This window comes from Mytilus californianus, unplaced genomic scaffold (genome assembly GCF_021869535.1).
Source record: "Mytilus californianus isolate M0D057914Y unplaced genomic scaffold, xbMytCali1.0.p SCAF_13, whole genome shotgun sequence".
NCBI lineage: Eukaryota > Metazoa > Mollusca > Bivalvia > Mytilida > Mytilidae > Mytilus > Mytilus californianus.
In genome coordinates, this window is record NW_026262615.1 from 21826595 (window position 1) to 21840019 (window position 13425).

The 13425-nt window shown below is 34.1% G+C and overlaps 1 long non-coding RNA gene across 1 annotated transcript; it reads right to left on the reverse strand.

The window, feature by feature from the left end:
* Window positions 1-3250: 3250 nt before the first annotated feature.
* LOC127723790 (uncharacterized) lies at window positions 3251-9492 on the reverse strand. Its single transcript, XR_007992253.1, has 4 exons — window positions 8670-9492; window positions 7751-7841; window positions 4124-4343; window positions 3251-3331 (listed from the first exon to the last, which is right to left on the reverse strand). It is a non-coding gene; the product is annotated as an uncharacterized LOC127723790 (long non-coding RNA).
* Between the last annotated feature and the right edge of the window lie 3933 nt (window positions 9493-13425).

Below are 13425 nucleotides of genomic sequence, written 5' to 3' on the forward strand. Positions count from 1 at the left end.
AGTTTTTGTGGACTTTGTATTTTCGTCGTTTTTCTATTGACCATGGTGGAGTCTTTTTTCCTTGACTTATGGGTTCTAAATGCCCCTTTTCATCGTTTCCTTGTTTAAAAAAATAAAATTAACCTAAGTTTCATTAAACATAATTTTTGTACATGCATTACATTTTTCAATTAAATCAAGAATTTCCAAGCATAGACCCCCCCCCCCCCCCCATATTCTTAAAGCACTCAGGTTGTCTTTTTAAGTACACGGATGTCTGTTAACCCCATTTTATATTTAATGTAAGTCAAAAAAACAAGTTTTTTAAACGATGACTTTTATTTTCTATTTCTTTAGAAATAAAGTAGTTAATATATGTTATCAAATAAAACTATATTACACCATTTTTGACTTAAATACTCTTTGCTTGTAAAGATATTTGAATGAACACGAATATTAAATGGATCCGATTCTTAATCAAACACATGACACATCATTTATAACGAGATATTTTTATATTTTATTAAGAATAGATTATAAGCTGATATTTTGATAAAATCGCCAACGTGATATTTAATTACAACATTTGTTATTAACGTCAAGATCTAAACGTTATTGTTAAAAGAAATCACGCACTATTTAAGTCGGTTAGGGAGCATTTGCGGATACAAAAGTGTAATCGTATAAAAGATGTACGACTCCCAATTACTATATACCGGCCGCTTTTGTAAAGCGAGTAGAACTATTAATACAGAAAAATTAATAAATTATAAGTGTATTTCGTGCATTTATTATATTTTTCCCCGTTATGGATGAAGAACACAGGTTAACCATGTCAGCATTACCTGCCCTGATGCAGACTCCACCAGATGTAAGGTACACATGTCATTCGTCATCTGATTATAACCCTGGTAGTCCTAGCTTGACCACCGACAAACCAATCTTTTACAATCAGGGAAATATTATAGGCAATGATGTATACTTTTGGAATGGGAGAAATGTGTTCACTTGTTTTGCAATCAAACGATATTCCTTTTACCGGTCACACTCCTGTAACGTTACTTTAAATTGTAGCCGATGTTAATGGTCTCTCCGGACAGATAACCAGTTGGGATCATAAGCTTTCCCCGGGAAACACAATTCTTCTTTTATGTTATGGTTACGATCGTACCTGTCTTTTCATATGATTTCTGAAATAGTTTGACGTTTTGACTACCAAAGATGAAACACATACATGTATACATATTTCAAGAAACATATAACCACCTTCTTTGGGTGATTGGCAGAACTTACAAGGTGGGTGGCCAAAACTTCCGTTTGCAGTAGAGCTATAGACGGAAAGTTTGTGGCCGATAACGGAACCACAGGAGCAGTATTCTCCAGGACACAGACATTGTCACTGCATTCACGCTCAAGTTGTTATATTGAACGAAGACAGGATATGTTATTTTGAGTGCGGATTTCTGTGGCATCAGCAATATATGTTGATGCGAAATATAGGACAAGAATTACCTTTTCCGACTGAACTGTTTTTGCTAGGCGACAAAACATATCCGAACTGATATCCAGTATTGACTCCTTACATAAGACAAACCCCAGAATATGCAGAGGAAGAGTAGAAAATTAAATAGAAATATTACACACTAAAGAGTAGAGGTTGAACACGCCATCGGAGATCGAATTAAAAAAAACACAAAGTTATGGGGCCTTTGTGGCAATTCACATCTGTTGTGACCATAAGTTTCTGTATTTGTGTGTCGTCGAAAAAGACTTATTTACATGAGAAAAAATATCATTTCATTTGACTATGTATCTCAATTGCGTTCATTATTTTTATTTTGAGAGGACCCCTTGTTTTTCATCAACTGTAATCGTAAGTCTTAAGTGTAATCCTAGGTATAGACCTAGTTTCCGCAAATGTCTATTACTGGTCATAAAATTATCTGTTTTTATTTTCCCCAAAATATAAATTCAACATTTTAAAATATGACAGTTTCCAAGTTTTCTTAAGTGTAACAAGGCTCAATCGTGCAAGCTAATGTTTTTGGACATCTGAAAGAATGACAGATTTGCAATATTTTGTAATTTTCGAATGATCTGGATAAAAAAAATAGCCTTGCCATACCATCTCTTCCTTTGATTCCTATATTTTGTCCGGTTAGCAGAATATCTATTATAAATAACATCATATGTTACAATTGCTATATTTTATAAATTTTATAAATTGCCAATTCTATCCTGAGATGTATATAGAATATGAAATAACAGAGTTGAGATCGACAATAATGATACTACATTGTAGAAGGGTCTAAAGGATAATCATGTCCTGCTTGGTGCACCAATCATACGTCAAACAGATAATACAATTAAATGAACATACTCCACATCCTTATTTTTCTATTATACATTCTGTATGTGCCTGTCCCAAGTCAGGAGCCTGTAATTCAGTGGTTGTCGTTTGTTGATGTATATCATATTTGTTTTTCGTTCATTGCTTTTTACATAAATCAGGCCGTAAGTTTTCTCGTTTGAATTGTTTTACATTAGTCATTTCGGGGCCTTTTATAGTTGAATATTCAGTATGGTTTTTGTTCATTGTTGAAGGCTGTACGGTGACCTATATTTGTTATTTTCTATGTCATTTGCCTCTGGTGAATAGTTGTCTCATTGGCAATCATACCACATCTTTTTATTTTGATAGTGATAACCATTTTGATCGACCACTGTAAAAAATACAAGATACCAAAGGAACATTCATATTTCTAAGAGAAACTGACAACGTCATCATGGTCATGGCAACAAACGAACGACAACGAAAAGACATACAAGTCCAAAAAAAAAAAAAACACACTACACAGCAAGTTAAAGCTGAGCAACACAAACCCAACCAAAACATGGGGTGATATCAGGTGTTGCGGGAGGATAAACAGCTCCTGTTTCACATGTGCCACCTGTCATGTACGTTGCTCATGGGAAGTACAAATTCGGTTATAAGTCTAATTCGATGATGTCACAGTCGTGTTAATGATCACGACAACTGGCATATATCCATAATCATCTGTGATACAGATATCCCATAATAGTCAACCAACTCGTGACGGCGTCAGTAATACTTTCGAATTTAAGTAAACGTTCATGTACTTTGACCTATATTGGTTTACTTTTATAAATTTTGAATTGGATGGAGAGTTGTCTCATTGGCATTCATACCACATCTTCTTATATCTATGTATTTATGAAGAGAATTTTATTGATTTCTAAAAGACTCACATATTATACTATTTATTCTAATTTATAATTCATAAGTAGTTTGTAACGTCCATACGATTATCCAACAACCGGTACAGACGCACTGAAAATAAAATAAACACAGTTAAAGAACACTGTTTATAACTTCTTTTTTCTAATCCAAAATCTAATAATACATGATTTTGCTTCATCGTCTAAGAGTATATATGCGTTACATTAATGTTGCATGCTTCATAAAAATTAGTTTACTAATTGTGTGTTTTTTTTCTTCTTGAATTAAATTAAAATTAGAATAAAAGCTTAAAGAAGACGAAAGATACCAAAGGGAACAACAGACATACAACAGCTGTTTTGTTCGATCGCGGGTGCTACGGAAGGATATGAAGATCCTGTTCCACATGTGTTGTGTAAAAACTCTTCCGTGTACACATAAGAACAATGCAACAAATAATTCAAGAACATCCTTCTTAATGCTACTTTAGATTATAACGAGAGAAAATGCATTTTTGTACCAATTGGGAAATGGAAGATTTAAAAACCACTAGTCCAAGACTTCATATGTAGTTCCTGGTTGAAAAGTACTGAAATTTTGAGTACAGTGGACGTCTTACAATTTCTAGTCGATGGTGCCTCAATCCAAATTTATATATTTACATGCTAGTGACAGTTTCTACGTGATAAATGTTCTGACATCACGACGATAGAGGTTATGAGATCCAATTTAGTAAATATACCCAACTTTGCAATGTTTTGATAGTGTCGCGTTGAAAGTTTTGGTCTCCGATTATACCTGCTAGATATTTCAGAAATCATACGCTCCCTTTTTCCACAATGACATACGTATACACTTAAACATTTTGCTATAAAAATTATTTAATTTTTTTTGAATTCTCACCTTTGTTGACAAATGAAGTTGTGACGATGGGAACATTTAATGTCATACCACGTGCCGCTCACATTTGGATTCTTATTATAAATCACTAGACAATCATCAGCCGAATTACTTCCTTGTCCTTGTCCTGGTGCCCAGTTAGAAAATGTAACTGTTTCCCCGCTAAATGCCCACTCCCATACTCCTTCCACAAACTCGTCTGATGCCCCGACGTAAAATATGCCTAAAAAAGTTCAAAAGTTTACATTTAGCTTGCTTTTAATTAAAGTAAAATGAAACAATTATATAATTATGTTTTGGTAGTGTATAGCAGGTATAGAACAAGACCTATATATTGGAATCTAAATCTCTATCTTTGAATAGCTTATATCAACCCTATATTAATACGTCTCTTTTTATTCTGTTGCTGTGTTGATGTCACATGCTGTGTTGATGTCACATGCTGTGTTGATGTCACACCAACGTTACCTACATGTGTGGATGATATTCCAATCATCAGTCAATTACAAATCCAAATTATCCTCGTCTCATGGATTTTCGTGCTATGAAGAATGCATTGTGACGTCACAATTTCCATTGAAAAAGCATGTATAGTACGAATTCATATGACGTACGAAAACATATGATCCGAGGCTGACCATAATATTCATCGATCTATATTTATATGTGTTGCACAACCGACTTAGGCTACCAGATTTTATAAAGCAAATCGTGAAAAAAAATCTGTCTATCTATAGGAAAACTATCTTAGAATTTGACATGTGCGATCAATGTAAAAAGTCTGGAATTCGAAATAACTTAAATCCGAAAACATGTTTCGCGCGGTCCCAAATAAATAAACTCATCATAGATACCAGGATTGAAATTTGTTACGCCGGACGCGCGTTTCGTCTACAAAAGACTCATCGGTAAAATAAATGATCGAACTTTTTGCCAGTTTGATCAATACACCTTATCGCTATTTATGCCAATCCGGATAAGTTCTAAAATTACACAACTTTTTCAAACCAGTTTAGGCTATCTTTGGCCTTGTTCAAGCAATATATTGTGTATAAAACTTTTCATAGAGACATGTTTAAACTATCGTAAACACATCAAACAAAGTATTTTTTAATGACTTTAATTTGTCTTGTAAACACTGCTTCATAAATTATAAAAATGTTTAATGGTTCACTTTCCAAACTTTTTCCTCCCTCAGCTCATTGCTGATGACCTTTGTTTTTGCAATATTTGACCCAAACAGGAAGTTGCCTAAATGGAATGGACCAAATAGCGATAGGTGTATACAAAATGCTGTGATTCCAGGCGTGCACCCACCAAATTGAAAAATGTACAATTAAATGTATATATTACATTGAAAAAATATGTAATCTAAATAAGAAGTCGATATCCCTTAGCTTATAATATAATAATAATTATTGAATATCTTATCAAATATAGAAAAATATCCAACGAGTGACCGAACAACAAATTAATTCACAGTTAGTTATCAGTGCTGTTCTGTCACGAGTTGAACATTCTAATTCTTGTATTAGATATTCTTTTTATTACATTGGAAATAAATGAAACTAGAGGCTCTCAAGAGCTGGGGTCGCTCACCTTGGTCTATATGCATATTCAACAAAGGACACTCTCCAACATTGCAGACGAGAATACAATTAATGACAAAAATCTCTGTTTTTTTTTATCTTATATTACTGATCATTGAAGTCTGTTTAGTTTTTCTCTATCACCATGATCTTATTTAGCTTTTGCTCCAAACACAAAAGAGGATAAAAACTCCTATAAAGAATAACAGTCTACAAAAAATATCAGCAAAATTTGACATGCTAGTATGTCTTGTCTTGCTTATCATTTTTGATTATTCAAGTTTCTATCTATCTATTATAATTTTTATCATATAAGGCAAAACGCCAAAAAAATTGGTAAAAATCGTAATTAAAGGGCAATAATTCCAATAAGGACAATTGGACAATTTCCGCCATATATAATAATTGTAGATCTTGTCTTGTTGATCATTTTTGTATATTTAAGTTTCTTTCTATCTATTATAAGTTTTAAGATATGACAAAAACGCAAAAAAAAAACAACAAATCGGCATCAAAGGGCAATAACTCTAACAAGGAGCCAATTGGTGATTTCAACCATAAGACTTATTTGTAGAACTTGTCCTTCTGATCTTTTTTGCAATTTAAAGTTTATCTTTTATAGTTTTCAAGATAGGCAAAAATCGAAAAAAAGTGGTAAAATTTGTCATTTAACGGCAATAACTCCTACAGGAAATCGTCTGACAGGTTTGACGTACATGGATAATTGGTAGAGCTCAACATTCTGAACAATTTTACCCCTTTCAGATTTCCTCTCTTTATAACGGTTATCAGAACAATAGACAAAACTTGCATTTTACCCGATATGTTCTATTTTTTGCCATGTCGGCCATCTTTGTTGGCAAGCAGGGTCATCGGACACATTTTTAAAACTAAATACCCTAATAATGATTGTGGCCAAGTTTGATTCTATTTGGCCCAGTAGTTTCAGAGGAGAAGATTTTTGTAAAAGATTACAAAAATTTACGAAAAATTGACTATAAAGGGCAATAACTCCTTAAGGGGTCAATTGAAAATTTTGATCATGTAACTTATTTGTAGATCTTACTTTGCTGAACATTATTGCTGTTTAAAGTTTATCTATATCTATAATAATATTGAAGCTAATAACCAAAAACTGCAAAATTTTCTTAAAATTACCAATTCAGGGGCAGCAACCCAACAACGGATTATCTGACATGTCTGATAATTTCAGGGCAGATAGATCTTGATCTGATGAACAATTATCCCGTGTCAAATTTGCTCTAAATGCTTTAGTTTTAGAGATATAAGCCAAAATCTCCGGTTTACCCCCATGTTCTATTTTAGCCATGGCGGCCATCTTGGTTGGCGGACCGGATCGTCGGACAAACAAACAAAATCATGAACATCTGATTTGCATGCGTCATTAAATTCACTTATGACGCATGATATAAATATGTTGATGATGCGAACAATACGCATGGTTTTGTTTTTCCCTTGCTTTATTTTTCATTTATTTTGTGTTTTTTTCTCCATTTGATTTGAAATTGCTTTACATCTTTTTGGTCCTTTTTTATTTGGACGCCTAATTACATGTACCATCGATATATGCTGGACATCAAATAAAAATTCTTGAAACTAGATACCCCAGTGATGATTGTGGCCAAGTTTGGTTACCTTTGGTCCAGTAGTTTCAGAGGAGAAGATTTTTGTAAAAGTTAACGGCCGACGGACGCCAAGTGATGAGAAAAGCTCACTTGGCCCTTTGGGCCAGGCGAGCTAAAATGATAGGAACTATATCTTTTTCTACCTTTTTTCAATCGTATTTGTCGTCCTGAACATGTATAAAATATTTGCCACTGGACGTTTACATGTAACAACCAACAAGTGATCAATCAATGGTATTGATGAAACGTCATCGACGACTACTTGACAACACACATTTGTTTATGACGTCAGAGGAGTAAAATTATCAGATTTATTTCACGTGAAGTTATCGGTTTTTATTTCACTGGGAAATCACAGTAATTTTCATTGCAACCAATGTAATATTTTACACTACCATCATGTCCTTTTAGTTTATTGTCTATCCAATTACTGACTTCCTTGGACTGAATCAAGGCTAAAACTGAGTTATGTTCTCTACATTTTCCCTGAAAACAATAATATTGAACATGTATATAGCTGCATATTTAAAAAAATGGTCATACATGGAGAAAATACATATATCTAAACCGATACCAGTTCAAATATCGTGTCCGAATGCAAACTGACAATCATATGACAAAAAAAGTTATAGACGAAACTATTAATGATAATACTAATCATAACATCTATATATATACAGAGAGTAACTCATTTTGATTAAATCAATTTTCAATGGGGATCTGTAGATACAATATTTACTACATACATAAAATATTGACATGAGAAAAAACAACAATGGTATCATTCATGAATGTAAAAGAAATAAAATCGTGTCGCGGGTAGTATGCCACGTATGATATACGCATGAAGCTACTAAAACCGAAAAACATGCGTATATAATGAACAAACCATGCATGTGTAGTAGTATCTGTAGTATGCGTGAATCGCATGATCTTTACAATGGTTTTGACAACTATTTTAACATGCGTACTGTAAACAAACAAAATCATGAACACCTGATTTGCATGCGTCATTAAATTCACTTATGACGCATGATATAAATGTGTTGATTATGCGAAAAATACGCATGGTTTTGTTTTTCCCTTGCTTTATTTTTCATTTATTTTGTGTTTTTTTTCTCCGTTTGATTTGAAATTGCTTTACATCTTTTGGTCTTTTTTTCTTTGGACGCCTAATTACATGTACCATTGATATATGCTGGACATCAAATAAAAATTTATGAAACTCATGAATATTGAATCCACTCAACCTGAAAAATACACTTATCTTTTGTATATCTCAAAGTACTTTTTAGCAATAACGTTTTTACTTACCGATGCCTGATACCAATCCGTTGTATATGAACTGAAGTAAAAGCATGAATGTCCGTGATATACCCAGTGGTTCTGACATTGATAAAATACCAATCCGCATAAACATGCTAAAATAAAAAGAAATTTGAAAACGTAACATAAGAATAAGGAGATTTGTATATGAGACAGTTATCTATCAGAGTCCAAATGACGTGATTGTTAACAGCTTTAGGTCACCGTACGGCCTACGATAATGTTCAAAACCCAAAGCGTATAGTCGGCTATAAAAGGTCCCGACAGGACAAAACACTTACCGGTATGAGAGACGACAACTAACGACAAAAATGAGTTACAGGCTCATAATGCCTACATGAAGACACGTCTCAACAATGTTTGCATTGTTGGGGTACAATGGCGTGCCTGAATGGGCAAAAATGACAACATATTAAACTGAGTAAATTTCTTCTTTATGGTATGTGAACAATAAAATAATAATACAGGAGCCATAAGCCGTTTCAGGATTTAATGTATTCTGGTTAATATTTTCAAAAGCAAACGCCAAAACACTGTGATTGGCTAGCAACCTTCAAAACAATTGAAATTCATCCAATGGCCTGACGTTATTTTTAATTTAGGGTACGAACAATGAAATTACCCATGGTTCATTAGATTCTCAACCGGCGAATTCTATAAAATTCCGGAAGACGAATAAAGCTCTAGTATCGAATTGTAGCATGTTTTTTACTTTGATGTCCGGTTGCTAAGTCGTCGTTACACCACTAATTTTACATCAAATACACAGCCGTGCTTTTTTGTGATCATACTAAGGCTAATATGAGGCTGTGTCTATTTTGGATGATGTATTAAAACTAAATAAAATAAAATTGTAAACATACCTGTTACAACTATATTCAGTAATCTATACATGGCAATCATTCAAACTTGATAAAAAGTTCTTTTCAGGTCAAGGGCAAATCACAGTATGATTTTATCAGACAAAGTCGGATTGGAACTTAGATTTCTGTTCAATTTTTAGCACTATTCAATTCGATTTAGAAAAATGCTACGACGCAGATAATAATAACCATTCGATTCGGTAGACATATCAATATGGCGTAAGAAGTTGCATTTCTTTCTTTTGTCTAAATGTTTGGTGCTAATTTCAAAACGCACGATTTGACTGCGTTTATATACATTTCACTCAGCCAACAGACGTGACTGCGTATTTATAAATCCCACACAGCAAAACGGACGCGATAGCGTACATTCATTCTACACAACAAAACGGAGGTGACAGGGAATTTGTACATCCAGCACAGTTAAACGGACGAAATCTATAGCGAATTTATATATCCACACACCCAAACGGACGTGACAGGGAGTTTATACTCCCCGCACAGCAAAACGGACGGAATCTATAGCGAATTTGCACATCCACACAACCAAACGGACGTGACAGCAAATTTTTACAATCCACACAGACAAACGGACGTGACAGCGATTTAAAACAACCCACACAGCCAAACGTACGTTACAGTATACTAATGCATCCAGCACAGCCAAACGGATGTGATTGCGAATTTGTTCATTATCCCACAGCCAAACGGACGTGACTTCGAATTTATACACTCCACACAACTCAGTCGAACGGACGTTACAGCGAATGTATACATCGCACACAGTCAAACGAACCTGACTGCGTAGACATATATATTCCACACAGCAAACCGGATGTGACTGCAAATTTATACATTTCACACAGCCAAACGAATGTGACTACCAAATTTTACATTCCACACAGCCAATAAACTTATGATCGTTACCAGGCTAAAATTCAGTACGCCAGACGCGCATTTCGTATACAAAAGACTGATCAGTGACGCTCGAATAAAAAAAAGTTGTATAGGCAAATAAAGTACGAAGTTGAAGAGTATTCATGAGCAAAAATTTCTCTGCAACAGGTTTTGATGCTGGATTAGAGGAAAACCTGGAGACAACATTTTTTACACAAGCTATGCCTTTTGGTAGTGTGTGTGAAAGCAAGTAAAATTTAAATTCCGAAATTAATGCGTTCCTTCTATTTGGCCCAATAACACAGTTATTTCGTAGTGCATGTCTTTAAGACAATAAATACAAATTTATAAAATTGCACCTGCTCTATCTCAATAAGATTTTTGCAGTATAGTGTTCTACTTTTTGGACAATTTATATCACAGTTATAGAAATTTTACCAGCTCTATCTCTAAATATGGACCATTTTATGATAAGGATATCTTCCCTTTTTACCTCAAATTTGTTTACACGTAATTTCATCCCCCTACTTACTATTTTATGCATAAAATATATGAAAAAATAATTGAAGGTGAATGAATACAGTCCACACTAGGGACTATATTCGTATTCAAAGGACAATAATTGTGTCCCCGGACCATTTATGCGAAGCATGCAACATTTCAAATATCACCTTAACTTGAGCTTGCATTTTCGTTTTGTCACTGATTTTCTTCAACAATTTATGTTGCTCTATCCAAAAATTTGTTAAGATCTATCTATCCCAAAGTTGTATGTTGTTTACAACAAAAACAGGCGGTAAATTATGAGTTCGTACTCTATACATTTGTTGCTTATAACTACGATTTTAAGAGACAGAGAGGAATTAAACCCAAAGCAATCAAAATCCATAATTATCTAAATAAATAATCGCATTAGTTCGTGTTTTGAAAGGTAGATTTCTTTTATCACTGCCCTCAACTATTTATACTCTCCAGTTTCACTCGTTATTGCAAACGGATCAAGAATCGTGTTACACTGATGGGATGAGAACTAAATGTCTTCCTATCGTTCACCTCCAAGTCTGATCTTCGGCTGAATGATGGCAATCTTAGAGTTTACAATATTATCTCTGTCATAGTGATTTCATACTGTTGTTTTCCATTCGTTTGATGTGTTTGAGCTCTTAATTTGTCATTTGGTAAAGGACTTTCCGATTTGAATTTTCCTTGGATTTCGGTATTTTTGTTATTTTACTTTTTTCATAGGACCATCATTGAAATCACTAATTTTGACGTAAATTTATTATTCAGAAGACGAACTTCCATTTTTATCCTCAAATATATCTTGCCTTACCAAATTTTTAAACTTTGTACTCTGATGTATGCTGACGAAATGTCTTGATCATACTAGTACTAAAGAACTTGGTTTTTCTCGGCACTAGTGTAAAGGCTCACGAGAATTAAGAATGAACGCTGTCATTTCAATTATCTATCTGACTGTGCATGTGAAATCTCATGTACACTGAAGCTAGAACACTTCCTGTTGTCTTTATCTACTAATTATAGTGTCACGTACCGGGGGTACGAAACTGCTTTACTGCTTTCTAAAAGCAACGGATTATTAACTATATACTGAGCCAGTGCTTTACTTGTAGCCACTGCTTTATATCTACTTGACTTGGGCCAGTGCTTTACTTGTGGTAACTGCTTAATATTTACTTTATCTGGGCCAGTGCGTGTGTTGGACTGTTTGGACTGAGTCACTACTTTGCTCGTATTCAATGTTTCACCGTCTGGAAATGCTTTACCTTGTATACAGCCAATGCTTCTTCAGCAGCTATAATTAATTAATCACTTGGTTCCTTATTCAGGAACACTGCTTATAATTCTTATTCAGAACTATACTTTAATCTCACCTTTATTCTGTCTCTTGTTAATAATCCAACTGCTCGGCTTGAATTCTAAACCCAGAACAACGTGAACTGTGAAAACCTTGGTATATATAGTAAATTGTAGACTCGTCCATACAATAGACTATTCCAGAAACGACTTTATCACTTAAACGTTTTACAACACCTCAGCATATATGATATAACAAAGCACTATTGTGACGGTTATATACTTTGTAACAACTGATCATGATCTTGGGAATTCCGGATTTATAGGTCAATTCCTGACCCAAAAACAATTACTAATCACCCAGTAAAATGTAAACAAATCGAAAGTGAAAGTAAAACAATGTGTAAATAAATGAAGGGAATGAATGATATTTCTTTCTGTTGGACTTTACAAATGGATTATCAAATAAGCAAGAACCAGGTAAGTTTGCAAATTCATCACATTACCCACGCCTCCAAGAAATGCGTCCCGGCATTTACCAAAATCAATTGAGCACATCTACATCGAGTGGACATTTTGCAGTCCCAAACTCTACCCGGGCATTGCCTCGAGCCATGTCATTCAAAAACCACAATTCTCAATATCATTAAACAACTGTTACTTCTTCAGTAACTATTTACTAAAACAACTGTTACTTATTCAGTAACTAACCACTAGAACAACTCGTAGATGTATAATCTACCCGACATGACAAGATTCCCACTCAACTGTTTACTATTACTTAACATGGGCATCAACTTTATAAGTTAACTTTATCCTAAGAACCCTTTAATTGTTCCATCTGTATTTCAAATATGCATGCTGACAGATTTTTGAACAAGTAATTTTGACCATGAAAACCAACAAGCCAAATAGTACATTTGAAAACCACCGAAAATATCACAAAGCCAAAACCTGGTATGAAATAATTTTGCCTAACAACCGGCCACTTATGGACCACTCAAAGAGCTTGTTGAGAGGGATCTTTTACGTGCACAAAGCGTAGTACTCCTTGAACACGGGACCTCGAATTTAACGTCCCCATCCGACGGACATCATTATTATATATTCAAAGAAACAAGGCATTATATATAAACAATAAAACACAAAAGTTTTCATAATTCTTG